This window comes from Rhinolophus ferrumequinum, chromosome 4 (genome assembly GCF_004115265.2).
Source record: "Rhinolophus ferrumequinum isolate MPI-CBG mRhiFer1 chromosome 4, mRhiFer1_v1.p, whole genome shotgun sequence".
Lineage (NCBI taxonomy): Eukaryota > Metazoa > Chordata > Mammalia > Chiroptera > Rhinolophidae > Rhinolophus > Rhinolophus ferrumequinum.
The window spans coordinates 57,497,313-57,512,553 of record NC_046287.1 but is presented as its reverse complement, the minus strand read 5'-3'; the positions used below and the strand labels follow the sequence as shown (position 1 = coordinate 57,512,553).

General features: G+C 40.2%; 1 protein-coding gene across 1 annotated transcript in view; it reads left to right on the top strand.

Moving 5' to 3' along the window:
* The first annotated feature begins 258 nt into the window (after window positions 1-258).
* The window catches only part of CSGALNACT1 (chondroitin sulfate N-acetylgalactosaminyltransferase 1), a 159,352-nt gene continuing 144,369 nt past the window's right edge, over window positions 259-15,241 (top strand). The window contains exons 1-2 of the mRNA XM_033104598.1: window positions 259-487; window positions 817-911. The gene's annotated coding sequence lies outside the window, so the exon portion shown is untranslated. The remainder of the gene's footprint in view (window positions 488-816; window positions 912-15,241) is intronic.

Here is a 15,241-nt window from a genome sequence, read left to right as displayed (position 1 = left end):
CACTCTGCTGGGAAGACAGCGAGGGGACGCGCGGCCGGGGCAGGCGGGGCTGGGGCGGCTGTCCCGTGGGGGCCCGGCGCGCACGCCCACCCTGCAGCGAGCTCGCGCTCCTCACCCGCCTGCGGCTGCGGGGGCAGCAGTGGCAGCGCTCCGGACCCGGCCGGGCGGGGCAGCTCTGCGGGCCGGACGCGCATCCCGGGGGACCGGGGCTTTCCTGCCAGCCTCCAACCCTTTTGAAACGTGTGGACCCTTTCCTTCCCTCCGGGAGAACTTCCAGAAGGATTTGCTATTTTAAAACATTTCATTCCATAGAACCATAAAAAAAAAAAAGTGGTGGCGCTGAGCACAGTCCATTCAGAGGGGGGCAGCACTTTTAGTCTTGACCCCAACCTGGCAGCGCAGTGGCTTCAGTGCTGCTCCAGCCCCGAAACCCAGCGGAGAGTTAGAACGCAGCGTGTGGGCAGTAGGCACGTTTCTTTCTTGTGAGGTTTGCTTTTTTTTCTTTTCTTTTCGGTTCTTTATCAAGTGAATGTGACTGCTTTGCTTTAGCACGCACTTCTACATGGCTTTTACGATTTTTTTTTAAAACCTTGATTATGTTTTATTTTAAAGAAATATTTTGTATTTTACCCATTAAAATAGGGAGGGGGAAAATACCATTCTGCGTTTTGGGGCAATACTTTGGATGAATCGTATTTTATATCCTAAATGATTTAAAATGTTACCATTTTGTAATATCACCTACATTTAAGACATGGAAATTCACCGGGGCTACCTCCTATTTTTATTTTATTTTATTTTGTTTTTATGTTTTAGATTCCTTTCCATTTCAAGGAGAGAAGCCAAGGTATTTTTACCCAGAGGAGGAATGATGTAGTTGCATCCATAACCTTCTTTTCTGATACTTCCAGGTAAGTGAGCCTGTTAAGCATAAATTACTTATGAAACAAACCTTTGTTTGGTCACAGTTTTATTTAGTATTCTGGCTGTGTCTGAAATGTGTTCAATTTCATTTTACTTTCAATAGTTTGATTAATAACAAATTATTTTTTTAAGATAGGAGTACTTTTTCAAAGTAATAACAATTACTTGATCGCCTTGAATCCTTTTATTCACTTTGTAAAGCCTATAATCTACATTTAACTTTACCAACTTCTTCAGAATTTATCTCCTCTCAAAATGGAAATGACTTAAATCAATAATGTCGTTAGAGAAATGACATGTTTCTTTTTAAAATCTGTTTACGTGAATTAGAGCATTGTTCTCTTTTTGGAAGTTGTGACAGAATATTAAGTTTCTCAAATATTTGGCCCATAATCAGATGGGTATCATAATTTTTACCATTCTACAAAATAATTATTTTAATAAAATAATTATTAATAAGAAATTGAAGAATGATCTTGCTTTCTAACTTATAACATCTTAGGGGTATATTTTCTAGAACGCTTGGAGAATAGTACCCCAATGGATCATATGGTTGGTTTTATTCTGGGGACAAATGTAAATCTCTGGAACGTTGTTTTTAGTTCTGCTCTTGTAACCAGTAATTTTTAGTTTCTCTGCAATAAGATATTTTATTACATCTGGTAAGACTAAACTTAAAAAGAAAACAAACCTTAGGGACATCATTAATGTTGAAATGCAACAGTATGAAATGGAAAGTTGTATATATGGTTTCTATCTTCAGCAGAGTACATCTTTTTTAGTTTTCTTTAAAAATTAGTCAATACACATAAAAATGAAAATAGGTAAGCTGTGCTCAGCACATACATACCTTCAAGAAACTCCCTTTACCCTTCCTCTTCATTTAACATATTTCTATAGAGATTTTGTTCATGATTTTGTATTTTTTTGTTTGTTTTTCCTTTTGTTATACTGATTAAGATTAAAGAGTGGAAGTCCAAACATTTGATTTTGTTTTAATGAACTATTTTGTACTAAAACAGTAGAGTATGAGGAGTTTAAAAGGGATTGCATCTTAGTTACTAAGAATAGAAAAATAAAAACAATCTCAGCCAAATGTTAATACAAACAAAAATAACCAAAGAATAATTCTTCACAAATTCTTTAGTGAGTAGAAAATCAAGTGGCTAAGAGGCCTGAGAGATTCAGAGCCAACTTGGGGGCCATAGGGAATTGTTCTAATCTTGGGTCTTGTGATGTTTACTGTTTTTGTGAATGCTTTGGATGATGTAGAGGAGAACAGTGTCATTAGAGCACCATGTAGACCATGATTTTTAAACCCTTGAGATGACAGTAAGAAAGAGCCAAAGTAAACTTTACAAAGTAGAGAAGCAATCAAAAGCTGACCAAGGTCGTCTGGGGCCAATGCAAAGTTATAGGATGTTCATGCTCTAATAGGAAGCTATTAGTGGAGCAAGACGGGAGGAACGTTTGGGTGGCAGGAGGGCAGAGCTGTCCAGCCCAAGCTGGGTTTTAGTGGCTGTGGATCCTTGTGCAGAGACGCATGTCGCCAGGGAGCCGAGGCTCCACCTTGGCAGTACTAGCTTGGGACAGCCAGTTTTCCAAGAATTGCCCCTTACTGCCTGAGTTCCCTACAGACTCAGAGTGTGGACCATCAGCAGTGGATCTTCACCAGACCTGCAAGAAGCAAATGTGTAAATTGGGACAAGAGAAACAGGGTTGTTTTGTCCTCTGATAGGCAGAAAATCCACACCAGTGCACGGTGGTCATGGAATCCAAACAAGGAGAGATTTGATTGTTTGATTCAAATAGTTGATAGCATTAGGCCATAGAAGGTTTGCAATAGAGTGTCCTCCACACGTCCTTCATAGAGCCTGTTCCACCACGGTTCCTTCTCTGCGAATTGCTGCTCTCCTCACTCTGTGCCCTGTTGATGCATCCCCTGCCTCTTGCTATCCTGAAATGTATCCCCATTTCCATACACCCTTAATTCCTTTCTTCCTGTCAAGGAGAAACAGCTTCTGGTGCCTATGAAGCACTGAAGAAAGGAATGAATGGGTGAGTGAGTGAATAGAAAAGTGAATAAAGGGATGTCCTCAACCTGAGGATGCCTCCCCTTATTCTTCTGGCCCCTTCCACGTTCTTCTGTGCTGGCACATGTCATTATCATTACTGTTTGCATGATGGTCTCCTGGACTCATCCCTAAGCATGATGTAGATCTCTTTGTTCTCATTTTGGTGGTCTAATTAGTTCCTTGTGTAGTTTCTGGGGAATAGAAACTTTGTTTGCAGACAATAATCTTGTAGGTCTTTGCAGTTCTATGAGCCCATGAAGTACGACTACCAGATAACAAACAACGGTAACTGATTCAGTCTTTTTTGGGATGAAGGGGGTATTATAAGCAAATACTAACATAAAACTATAATGTGGTAACTTGGCAAGTTGCTCATATTTGAAAAACCAGAGAATTGAGTGGATCAGTTTGTATTTTATAAAGTGCTTTCTTTTGGACATGTTTTAGCTTTTTAAAAATATTTCCATGCAATAGAATGAGATGTGACATAAGGGACTGTAAGCTTTTAATGAGTGTCAGCTTTTGCTGCTCCAATTTTAATTTATACTCCTGAGCCACAATTTGTTTTCCGCAGATGAAAGTAGCATATCCAACAGCCCGGAGAGTAACACTGGCACCAGAATGGGTATCCAGTGATGCATACCTTCCAGTGGGTTTTCATTTCTTCCTATTAATTGACACTTCATTAAGCCTTGTTTTTTGGTCTCTTCTATTCTGTTTTGGTGCTCTACTTATTGAAATTCCCTTTCCATCAAGTTAGTTTCTCACCTGCGAGCCCATGCTTCACCCTGTCACCTCCTCATCTTGTTCTGCTGACCTCTCTCTGCAGTACCTTTCTCCTCTGTGCCCTCCTGACTCTGTTCCTTCTCTAGGACTCAGCTCTGGAAAGGCTTTCCAGAGCCCCAGCCTAGAGGGGGGCTGGACCATTGTGCCCCCTTATTTTTCCCTATTATTTACAGTGTTTACCTGTTAGAAGTCTATCCTTTAGTCATCATTGCCCTCAAAGGAGGCACTGTCTCTGCATTTTCAGCATCTCGCATGTTTGTTCATATTCATATAGACAAACAAATGTTTGAATAAATTTCTGGTATCTGAAAACTCTCATCGGAATCTAGCAATGTTAGTGTTTTAATTTGCTGAGCCTTTCACCATGTACTTATCTTTCCTCTACCTTCTTTCTTTGTAACCTTTGTATTTTCTGTGCTATCATGGAGGTGAGGGAGTTGAACCCAGGTGGTCTGACTCCAGTACCCGTGCCTGCTTAGTTAAATAAATTGTTTAAAAAGTAAGTCAAGGAAGGTTGGAAGCAACCCAAGTGTGCATTGATAGATGAATGGATAAACAAAATATGGAATACGCATACAGTGGAATAGTATTCAACCTTGAACAAGGAGATAATTCTGGCACATGCTACAACATGAAGGAACCCTGCCCGGGGCTGAGAGGAGGGGAGGATGGAGTGTTGTTTAATTGGTATAGAGTTCCAAATTTGCAAGATGAAAAATTTCTGGAGACTGGTTACAAAATAGTGTGAATAGATTTAACACCAATGAACTGTATACTTAAAAATTGTTAAGATGCTAAATTTTATGTTATGTGTATTTTACCATAATTACAAATAACAAAGAGTAAGTCAAAGACCTTGCTTTAAAAAAGGTAATTAATCCTTTTAAAACTAAAAAAAAAAAAAAATCAAAAGGAATTTCTTTGATTTGAGGATGTTTCCTTCCTTGAGCTTTTTCATTGGCTCAGATTTTTAAATCACTTTTTATTTGAAAATGTGTTATGTAATAAAAACAAACTGTATTTACATCGGTAAGATCTTTGGAATTTAATTTTAGGCCTTGTTATTCCTTTTCTTATTGTTGCCTAAATTTGCTGTTAAAATCTGATTCAAAATTACTCACTTCCTCACCTGTTTGTTGTCAACAAAGATAATAGGATCTTATTACTCATCCAGAAATACTTGTATGACACTTAAAAATTTATTTTTATGATTAAGAGCAGAAATGTTTGCTCTGTCACAGGCAGAGGGCATGACAAACTCCAGGTTTTGATTTGATTACTCATAAGGAGCAGCTACTTCAGTCGTTTCTTTTTTTTTTTTTCATCACACTAATGGACCTTTCATGTGGAAAATCATGACTCTAAAACTGTAAATTACACTCCGGTGCTTCAAAGAGCACAATTTCAAAATGTTCAGCTGACACTTAGGAAGCAGTTCTTTTCACTCAAAGGTTCTGACCTACTACGTAATATCTTTCCTGAAGAATTTAAAGCAAAACTTGAATCCCATCAGCCTATGGACATGTTTGCTGAGAAGGGAAGGCAAGGTCTGATGGAGCTGTGTGCAAGGGTTTGAGGGAAAAGTGAGCGTGAAAATTACAGATGGAGGGTGGGCAAAAGAAAAAATGTTAACCTTCTGGAAATTTCCAGCTCAATTGTTACTCAGATTTTATAACATTACAAACATGATCATAAGGTCAAGGCCACCAGAAAAAAACAAAATTCATCTCTACTACTGGGAACTAATCCAAGTTGATACTTCAATTTTTTTCCTGAAGTTCTTTAGAAATACGTGGTAATTAGAAATATTGGTTAACGTTTACACCTAAGTATTTTAATAAAGAGTTGCATAGTTTCAACTCAATAAACATATATTGTGACTTACTATGTGTTAGGCTTTAAATGCACTTTGTGGTTACCAAATATGCCAATTCTTAGGTTGGAATCCAGTCTTGGGTGAAGGTGTCCGTCATCTGCAAGGAAATGAGAAAAATACGGTGATGTTTTCTAAGAGTTAATACTTACTTTAAAGGAATAACCTTTACTTTGAGGTTTTGGCCTTTTTTCTTATGTATTAAAATTTAAAATATAATATCTGTTCTTTTAGAATATAACGATAGTTAATATTTAAAATTCTATTGGTTGGCAAATTAAAATGTTGAATATTATTTAATAGGATTCTTGGTTGCAAAGAACACCAATCAACCTGGCCAACTTAAACAGGAAAGGAATCTATTAGAAGAATTTCCCACAGAATTGATAGGAGAACCAAAAGCTCATATACAGTATAATAAAAACTTGCAGCCAGGGTTACTTGTATCATTAAATGTGTTTCCTAAGTTTACAAAATATTTGAATAGTCAATTTTGTCCCAAATCCGTGGGATGTATGCCAAGGAATAGAGGTCTGGATGGGTGCGGGTGGGGGTGGGAATGTGCAGGGAAGGATTAAAGTTGAGAACCATCATGTGCTTTATAATATTTGACTTCTGTGATAATTGATTGCAACAAAGCGAAATAAAACGCTTATCGCTTTGGAAAATTGTCCTAATTTGAGTCATGACCTAAAGTTGGAATGAAGCCTATAGCTGTGTGCGGATTAGTTGATTATATGTGGGCTGGTTGTGTTGTTTTTATGTTGTATGATCACCTAACTTTTCTTCCCCTTAAGTCCCTGTTGTGTGTTTCGGTTTCAGTGTTATTGTTCATCTCACTGTAATTTGATATAAGACATCTTCATTCTTATTTTTAATACTTAGAAAGCCAGATTATGAGTATCAGGTGTGACTTGATTTCTTTCTAGCGTTTCACAATTTGACCACTATTCTTGAAATTCTCACTTCCTTTGGCTTGTATGATGTGACAATAATCTCTTCTAGTTTTTCTCTCCTACTTCTCTGGATGTGCCTGCGAAATCCCCTTTCCTATCACTTACGTATTGATATTCCCTTAGCGTTCTATACTTGCTGTTCTCTCATTCTGTATCATCTGTGTAGTTTTTTCCAGTCTAAATTGCAAACTTTCATCTGTACTGCTGACTTCCAAATTCGTTCCCCCAGCTCACGTTACTGTCCTTGTCGCAAACTCCTGGCCGTCTCTCCTCATATCCCACCAGCACCCTCCACTCATTATGTTCCCAGCTAAGCTCTTACCTCTGTCACCAGCCCAATCCTCCTCCTTCTACCCAGTTACCTGAGCCAGAAACCCAGAAGGCACCCCTGACTTCCTTGCTTTTATTCCCCATGCTTACGCGATCTGTCGCCAAGTGCCATCATTCTGCCCATCCCTTCTTCTCAAATTTGCCCACCTCCTTTCTTCTCTATCATCTGGGATTGGAGTTCGCCCAGGCCCTTATTGATCGCTATTCACTTGGACTCCTGCTCTGTTCTCCTTAACTTGTTTCCCTGCCTTTGCTGCCCTCCACCCTGCCATCCCAGTGGCCTTTCTAAATGCATCTTTGCTCGGAATCCACGCGTGGCATCTCCGCACCTCCAGGGTAATTTGGGCTCCAGTGTGCCAACTATGCCGAACCTCACGTGACTCCCTAGCATGACCCTCTCTTGCCGGGTTCAGGGCCTTTGCTCTTTCTTCTCCCTGGGATGTCCCTCCAAGCTCATTGACTGGGCCAGTTCCTACTCATTCTCTAAGAGTTGGCTTAGGTGGTGCTGCTTCTTGGCCCCTTTCCCCCTGGGCTGACTTTCTGGGTTAACTTCTCCATTTATGGCACTCACTACATGGTGTTATTGCCATTTGATTTTCTTACCTTTCTTTCCTATTAACTAGCCTGTGATTTCTTGAGGGTCCTGGACCCTACTGGGACTACTTTACATCCTCGGTGCCTAGCACAATGCCTGGCATGGAGTAGATGCTCAACAAATGTTTACTGAATAAAAGATTAATGAGTGAATATGATTGAGTAGTGAATGGAACCTCCGGCTGTTCTGATAAGGAAGGTGGTAACATGTATGGCGAAGGATCTGAGCCTTCAAAATGTATCTTTCTACTTAACTCTTTTGCTAGTCTACACCTTCCCCCTCAAGGAAGGTCTCTCAATTTATTCCTGAATAAAATCATGGGAGAAAGTTGAGACCAAAAAGTACATGAATGAAAGAAAATTATTCACTTTGAGGAAGAGTCAAAAGTGCATCAGAAAAATAACTTCTTGGTTATCCTATTTACCACACTTCTCATTTCCAGCTACTAATTATCTCGGTTTGGGGAACAAAAACAAACATACATGGCCACCAGTGTGGTAACTTGCAGTCTACACCTTGGTATCTTCCTAAGATTATTCAGGTAATTTAATTCCCTTTAGAAGCAGACTAAAGGTATTATCTAGGCATGCCCTCTCTGCTGAATTTCTTCTTTAATTTAGGGGCACACTTGGTTATGACCATGGCCCTTCTCCCTTGTTGTTATTGGGCGGTTTGGTGTTGGGGGTCATTGTTTGACTGTTTCTAGAGCAGAGGCACTTTAGTTTCACAGGGGCTTTAAAATCAGGATTGGGCCCTCAGTGTCATTAGCAATGTGAGTGGGTACAAGTTATGTAACCCCTCTGCCCTCCACTTTCTGCATCTGAAAAATGGAATGAATGGTACCTTTTAGAGTTGTTGTAAGGATTGAGATGAATATTTGTGAAGGTCATGGCCCATAGTAGGTGTGCAATCAATTCTGGTCTCAATATGAACTAACATGATATCAACTTTTACATTATTCTAAAATGGAAAATAAAAATCTCTGATCACGGCCCTCTCCCTTTGCCTTTCCCAGCTTACATAATTGAAAGAATTCAATTGTTCGTTGGTTGCTTAGTTAATTCAACAAATGTTGGCTGGGATAGTCACCATAAGCCCGCCATTGCGAGGTGCTGGAGATTCAAGGAGGAGTGTGGCCATCCTTGTCTGTAAGGAGCCCATAGTGTGGTCCTTGAGCCTCTGTAGCTGAGTCTTCTGGGACACTTGGGAACAATCCAGATCCTTCCCATATTTGAACCCTCCAGAAAGGTGGCAGTAGCCATACAACTTGGGGAGCTGAAGTTCTGCTGGTCCTGACCCTTCCCCAGGGGCCACTGCAGCTGTTGCGGCCACGGTGACTGCTCAAGGAGGAGTCCCAGGAGCTGATCTCTTTTTCCAAATATCTGCTCTTTGAAAAAGAAACTTGCCTATTCCCGCCCTATTTTGGAGCATGACCAAGATGTTTAGGTCAGAGGTTTAATTTTCTCAGTTCATGATGCCATTAGTGCCTCATTAATTTTTCCAACACCCCTTGACTAAAAGAAATGGCCAACAGTTTTTTTTTCATTCGGTAGTTAGGTCCACTAGCTTATGTACTAATAACTGAGCAGCTGTTTGAAAAAAAAAATTAAATTCAGTAAATTGAAAGAAAAATAGTTTTATCTCATTCTTAACCACAATAATGGGGTGTGTTCTAGGGCACTGCACAGCTCCCAAACCTTAAAAATTGGATTAGACACCACCACTTCATTTTCTGTAGCAGTTGCTTTTTATCACAGTAACTGCTGCAAATGTAGTTTTGCAAAGATGTGATATCATCAAAAAGAATGTAGCTCGAGCTAACGTGGAAATGTGACTACCTTGAGCTAGCAGTTTGCATGATACCCAACAGATGTCTAATAGCACAGTGCTTTGCTTGAAAATTTAAAATATTCTGAAGCACAGCAGTGAACGCCTTTTGGTGCACTGAGGTGCCTCGGTGCACAGTTTGGGAACCATCGATTTAGGGATGAGAATCTTTGTGAAGATGTTTATAATCCTTCTGTAGCCTTCAGCCACCCAAATATATGCCCTAAGGGCAAGGTCGTGGTTAAAGAACTGTAAGGAGCCAGATTGTAATTTCAGCACACATGGACAGGAGGCAGAGATATCTCAGCCTAACTGACAAAAGATGAAAATTCCGTCTTTCATTTCTGATACATGTCAGGTAGAGAGCCCTGATTTTTATCTCTTGGACAGCATTGCATCATACCCTGCTTACCAGTGAATAGATTAGCTGTCTAACTACATTGTTTATTTGATAAGATTTTTTAACTTAAGTTTTTTTGGTTTGGTTTACTTATTAATCTCCCCACAATCTACTTATTTTCTATGGATTAATGATTTGCTTGTAATATATTTTAGCATTATCCCCTTCCAGCATTGGAAGAATGCTTTAAATCTTCTAAAAACCAGGGTTGTAATGAGGTTTACATCCTTGTGTAACAAGATAACAGTAGCTGTGCAAATTAACTAGATCCTAGTAGAAATTAGATCTAGGTGACGTAATAATTTTATGTAGTTGAATTTCAGCTATGAAAAGAGTTTCCTGATAGGAATCAGGGGATGTTTTGAAAATCTAGGCAGGTTTAGAACAATAACCAGAGGTGACCTGCTCTAGCCAGTCTGAGGATTTGAGTCGAGGATCTTGGCAGACGGCTTTCCCACTCAAGGCATCTCCAACTGCCTTACCCGGCCTATTTCCAATTACTGGAAATCAGGGAGCATGTCACCCTAGACAGTCCTTAAAGGAATGGAATGACATGATGTCCTGAAAAGGGCCCCTAACTGAGTGTAGCCGATTTTGGTCCTGCCCCAGCTCGGTCTCACCAGCTCTGTGACCTGGGCTGGGCTTGCCTGTGACATGCAGGATCTTCAGCCTTCCTGAGCCCACTCAGCCATCGTGTCAACCAGGATGTCGTCCGTGTCCCCACTACGTTTCCATATACCTCTAGACTTCTGTGCTTGAGTCACACTCGAATCCAGTCCTCGTTTAACATCTGAGGAGACCGAGGCTCAGAGAAGGAAAGGGACCATCCAAGGTCATATCTGCAAACACAGCTACTACCATCTCGGTCTCCTGCCCACCTGCCTGGAATTCAGGCCATGCACAGAGATGCTGAAGACATTTCTTTCAGCTCTAACAATCCAAGATTTTGGGGATCAAAGGGAGATAGGAGTTCTAATCATGAATAAACCCTGAAAGAAAATGGAAATGACAGAAATCCCAAAATCTTGCTAAAAATGTGGGTTCCTAGATCTAGAATAAAAGCTTCAGGAGGGCAGGGTTTTTCATTTCTTGTTCACTGCTGTTTTTCCAACTCCTAGAAAACTGTAGATGATAGGAGACACTCAGCAAGTTTGTTGGTTGAATGCCTGGGCACACTATAATTTATGGGTAATATTTATACTTAGATGATCAGTATTCTGGTAAGATGTGAGTTACTGGATTCTTTTTAAGTTCGCTTAGATAAACTTAATTTCATGTTACTCAGAATCAAATAATGATCTACAGAAGTAATGTCTGCAACAAATTCTCACTGGCTAGAATATATAAGGGCAGTAGTCTTATGATATTAATACCTTTGTCATCCCTGACTGAATACCCTGTCTGTGGCTGGTTTTTGGTTGTTGTGCTTTTGAAATGCTGCTCACCAAGCGAGTACAAATATGAATCCGATCATAGCTCAATGTCTGTTGCTTGTGTTGAGAGTTTCAATTTCTGACTCCCATGGTGGGGAACACAGAGAAGAAAGCTATGCCCCTTGGTAACTGTGGCCTTATCTGACCCAGGCTTGGAAGGGACCCCCCTTTTAAGGATGTCTCCTGTAACGCAGAGGCATTTATGCCCTTACCGTCAGCTCCCAGAATAACAGCATGCGGGGCTTCTATAGCCTCATCTTTATAGAAGGAGGTTTGCAGTGTTGCTGACAAGGTGTACACACTTGGCAACTGTATCCCAAGAAGTTCGGTGATGTGTGCACAATCGCATTTTCATTCACAGCTTGGTAGTTACCATTTTCCCTTATGTTTGTTTATATTCAGACCAAGTTAGAGAAGTGTTGAGTTGCCTCTGAGGTGGGGGGAAGTGGGAACCAGGATCCTCATCACCTGATTCTAAACTCATCTCCAAGTGGAGTCAGTGTTCAAAGATTGCCCCTCCCTTGCACTCCGGCCCTGAAGGCCCGAACGCACACGTGTTTTGAAATGAATGTTTTCACCACACTGTTCTTTCAGGAAACCTCTAGAGACAATGAATAGAGGACCATTACATCAGACTAGTACTTCCCAAAGTGTTTTCCAGAGATGACTAGTGCCACAGGATGCTTTTCAAAAGGAGATTTTTGTGATCAGCTAATTTTGAAAAACACCACATAATGTACTCGTCTCTTGTAGGATACAAGGCACCTTGACCTATGAGAGGTTCTGGGAGTTGTAAAGGCAAATGTTTGGTTTCACCTCATGGTTCCTGGCTTTCTTGACCACAGAATTCTTTTCCAGCATATTTCTTTTTTTCTTTTTTTTAAATTTTTATTTATTTTTTTAAAAAATTTATTGGGATGACAATTGTTAGTAAAATTACATAGATTTCAGGTGTACAATTCTGTATCACATCATCTATAAATTACATTGTGTGTTCACCACCCAGAGTCAGTTCTCCTTCCCTTACCATATATTTGATCCCCCTTACCCTCATCTCCCACCCCCTACACCCCTTACCCTCTGGTAACCCCTAAACTATTGTCTGTATCTATGAGTGTTTGTTTGTTTTTGTTTGTTTGTTTGTTTTTTTACTTAGATGTTTATCATTTATATCCCTCACACTGTGGACCCCCTCCCCCCATCCACTATCTCTCTGACATTGCACCGAGCCATCCCATTTCCACTATCTCCACTCCCAATGCTGTACTCTGTCTATTGTAAATGTATACATACCTATATATACATATATATATATATATATATATATATAATGTTATAGTTGGCATTCATTATTGTTCAGCTTCAGGTGTACAGTGCAGTGATCAGGCATCTACGTCTTCCCAGCATGACATTTCTTAACCTTTGTAAGAACAGCGTACAGCCAACCAGCCTTTGAGAAACGCCGTCCATGATGGAAGACCTGATTCCGAGTTTGATTTGCACCTACTAGTAGTCATAGACTAAGCCAGTGTTTCTCAACTGTTGATTTGGAGCTCTAAAACAATACAGATGCCCAAGCCCATCTCCACAGTTTCCGATTCTGTGTGTCTGAGGTGGTGCCTGTTACCTACCTTTTTGAGAAGCTCTGTAAGTAGTCTTACATGTTCTAGAGGTTGGGAATCACTCTACTTAGAAGAGGTTTCTAAGTTTGATGTCTTTTCTCTAAGGCTGTAGTAGATGGTGTCTCCACTTCACAATTCTAAAGGGAATTGGTTTCATGTTGGAAGTAACCTGATGTGGCGGTGTGGCTCAGAGGTTCCTGGTCGCCCTCCCGACGGTTGCATGCCTGGGCACGCGCACGTTCCTTTGCAGGTGTGGTCCTGGAGGTTACTGGGAGGGCATAAGGGCATGGTAAAGAGGAGGAGCATGTCAAAGGTCCTGGTCATGAGCTCCACAAGGTGGCTGCTGCTCAGACCCAGTCCTCTGCTTTGTCAGTAAGCTAGTGATTGGGTAATGTGGAGCTTGAGCTGATGTCCTCTCGGAGAAATATTCTTTATTATGGTTCTTCTCATCTTATACCTCATGGCTTAACACCCTCTAGAATCTCGGTTCTTTCCCATCATACCATGAGAATCCAGGCAGGAAATAGCTCAGTAAGATTAGTGGGTTTATAGTAACCACTCAGGAAATGAATACAGAGATAGAGAAGTCATGGGATGCAGCTCCAGGCTGCTCTAGTGGATTTTTCTAAGAAAGGACTCAGGTGAGAATGTAGGACACTGAAATTAAGTCAGAATCTACCAAATCTACCTATGCTGCAAACGTTGTGTCATAGCTTGTGGAAAAGGCCCCAATGGCTAAATGTTTAATCAGAAGCAAGGGCATCAAGCTTGTCTTCATGTGGTCAATGAGGTGCTTTGCTGGGGACCGTTTGCGCCTTTCCTTCTTCATTTGCACGTGGTCACAGAAATTGCGCCGGTAGTTACTAGAGGCTGTAAAATCAAATGGAAAGCAGCCCCGTTCCTGTTAATTTATGGTTGGAGGGAGAACATTTACTGGTCTGAATTCTCTCTGGGGTGCTCTGAAGTGATTCATCTAAGAGTGAGCCACAAGAAAAGAAAAGGGAATCAATTTCTGTATAGTGTTCCAAGCACTACATAATCTATTTTATGTATATGTCGTTTCCTCATTTATTCCCTATAACAGCCCTAGGAAGTACTCTTTATCAGTTCTTTAAATAAAGATGAGATATGGAGTCTCAGAAAGATATAATGCTACTGTCATGGAACTGAAAATGCTTTGTTACCAGTCATTCTGGGATAGACTCTGAAAAAGAATATGGTGGCAGAGGATCCATTTACTTTTTTCTGATGAGTATATTTCTTTTTATTTTATAAATAGGCAATTGGTTTTTGAATAAGCAATTAATATTCTCTAGCAGTGTGTCTCATGTCTTGAATTTAATGTCAATTAGCTAGAACTTTGTAATGGCATAAACATTTTCGTGGAGGAAATAGAATATCACTGTGTGATATAAAGCTAACATTACTAAAATAAATATTAATTCAAGGTTAACTGTTAGCCTAAGCTTTCTCTTAATTCAAAATCCAAACTAAGCCTTACTCTGTCAAAAAATACTTTATTACAGCTCAGTTTGAAATTCTAATGTGAAAATCACCATAGACTTGCAAAAATGCAGTATGAGTAATATTGTCTCCGTAACTTAATTATAGACTATTAAAAACCATTGCCTCGGAGGCACATGATTGTAAGCTTCCAGGTTTAGGGATCACAGATTTCTCAAATATTACCTCTGGCTGGTGATCGTTTAGTTTGACTCTTATGTTCTACAGAGAAAAAAGCATAGAGGTGAGTGATCTTTCAAAAGTCCCAAGGCTGGTGGGTGGCAGGCACAGCTGCTTATTTTGTCACCGTAGATAGTGTTGCCTTTAGTTGGAGTATTTTTAAGAAACATTTTAGCCAAACCTCTTAGTGTAGCAGGCTCTTACGCTTGGCCCAGTTGGTGCTTCTTATGTGTCATTTAATCATAACCAAGCAACATAAACACATCCCAAAAGCTGCAGGCTGCAGAGAGTGACAGTTGTCGGTGTTCAGCCTCATTGGTTTGTGTTCTCTCAAACCCAAAGTAAGAGCAGGTGGCCAACAGAATTTGGAAGGCTTTGAAATTTTATTCCTGTTGCTCAGTTACCACAGAGCAATCATTGGTTCTTTGTGGGAAGTTTCAACCCAAATGTGGAAGCTGTGTGGCTTGTCTAGTGCAAGGGAGCAGGAAGGTGACTGGAGAATTAAATAAGCTGACACTGAATGCCTGCGAGTGAGCATAGTCCCAAGCAAGGCCTATATAATCAAAGTAATTGGATTTATAGTGATTGTTAATTTTAGCGAAAATTGAATGCAGTTCTCTCTTGTTCTGAATTCTATTTGGTTATTATTATCAGTAAGGGTTGAGACATTTTGGTAGCATAGTAAGTTTTGGGAAAAGGTCACTTAGCATGGAATCAAATAACCTTCCTTTTATTTT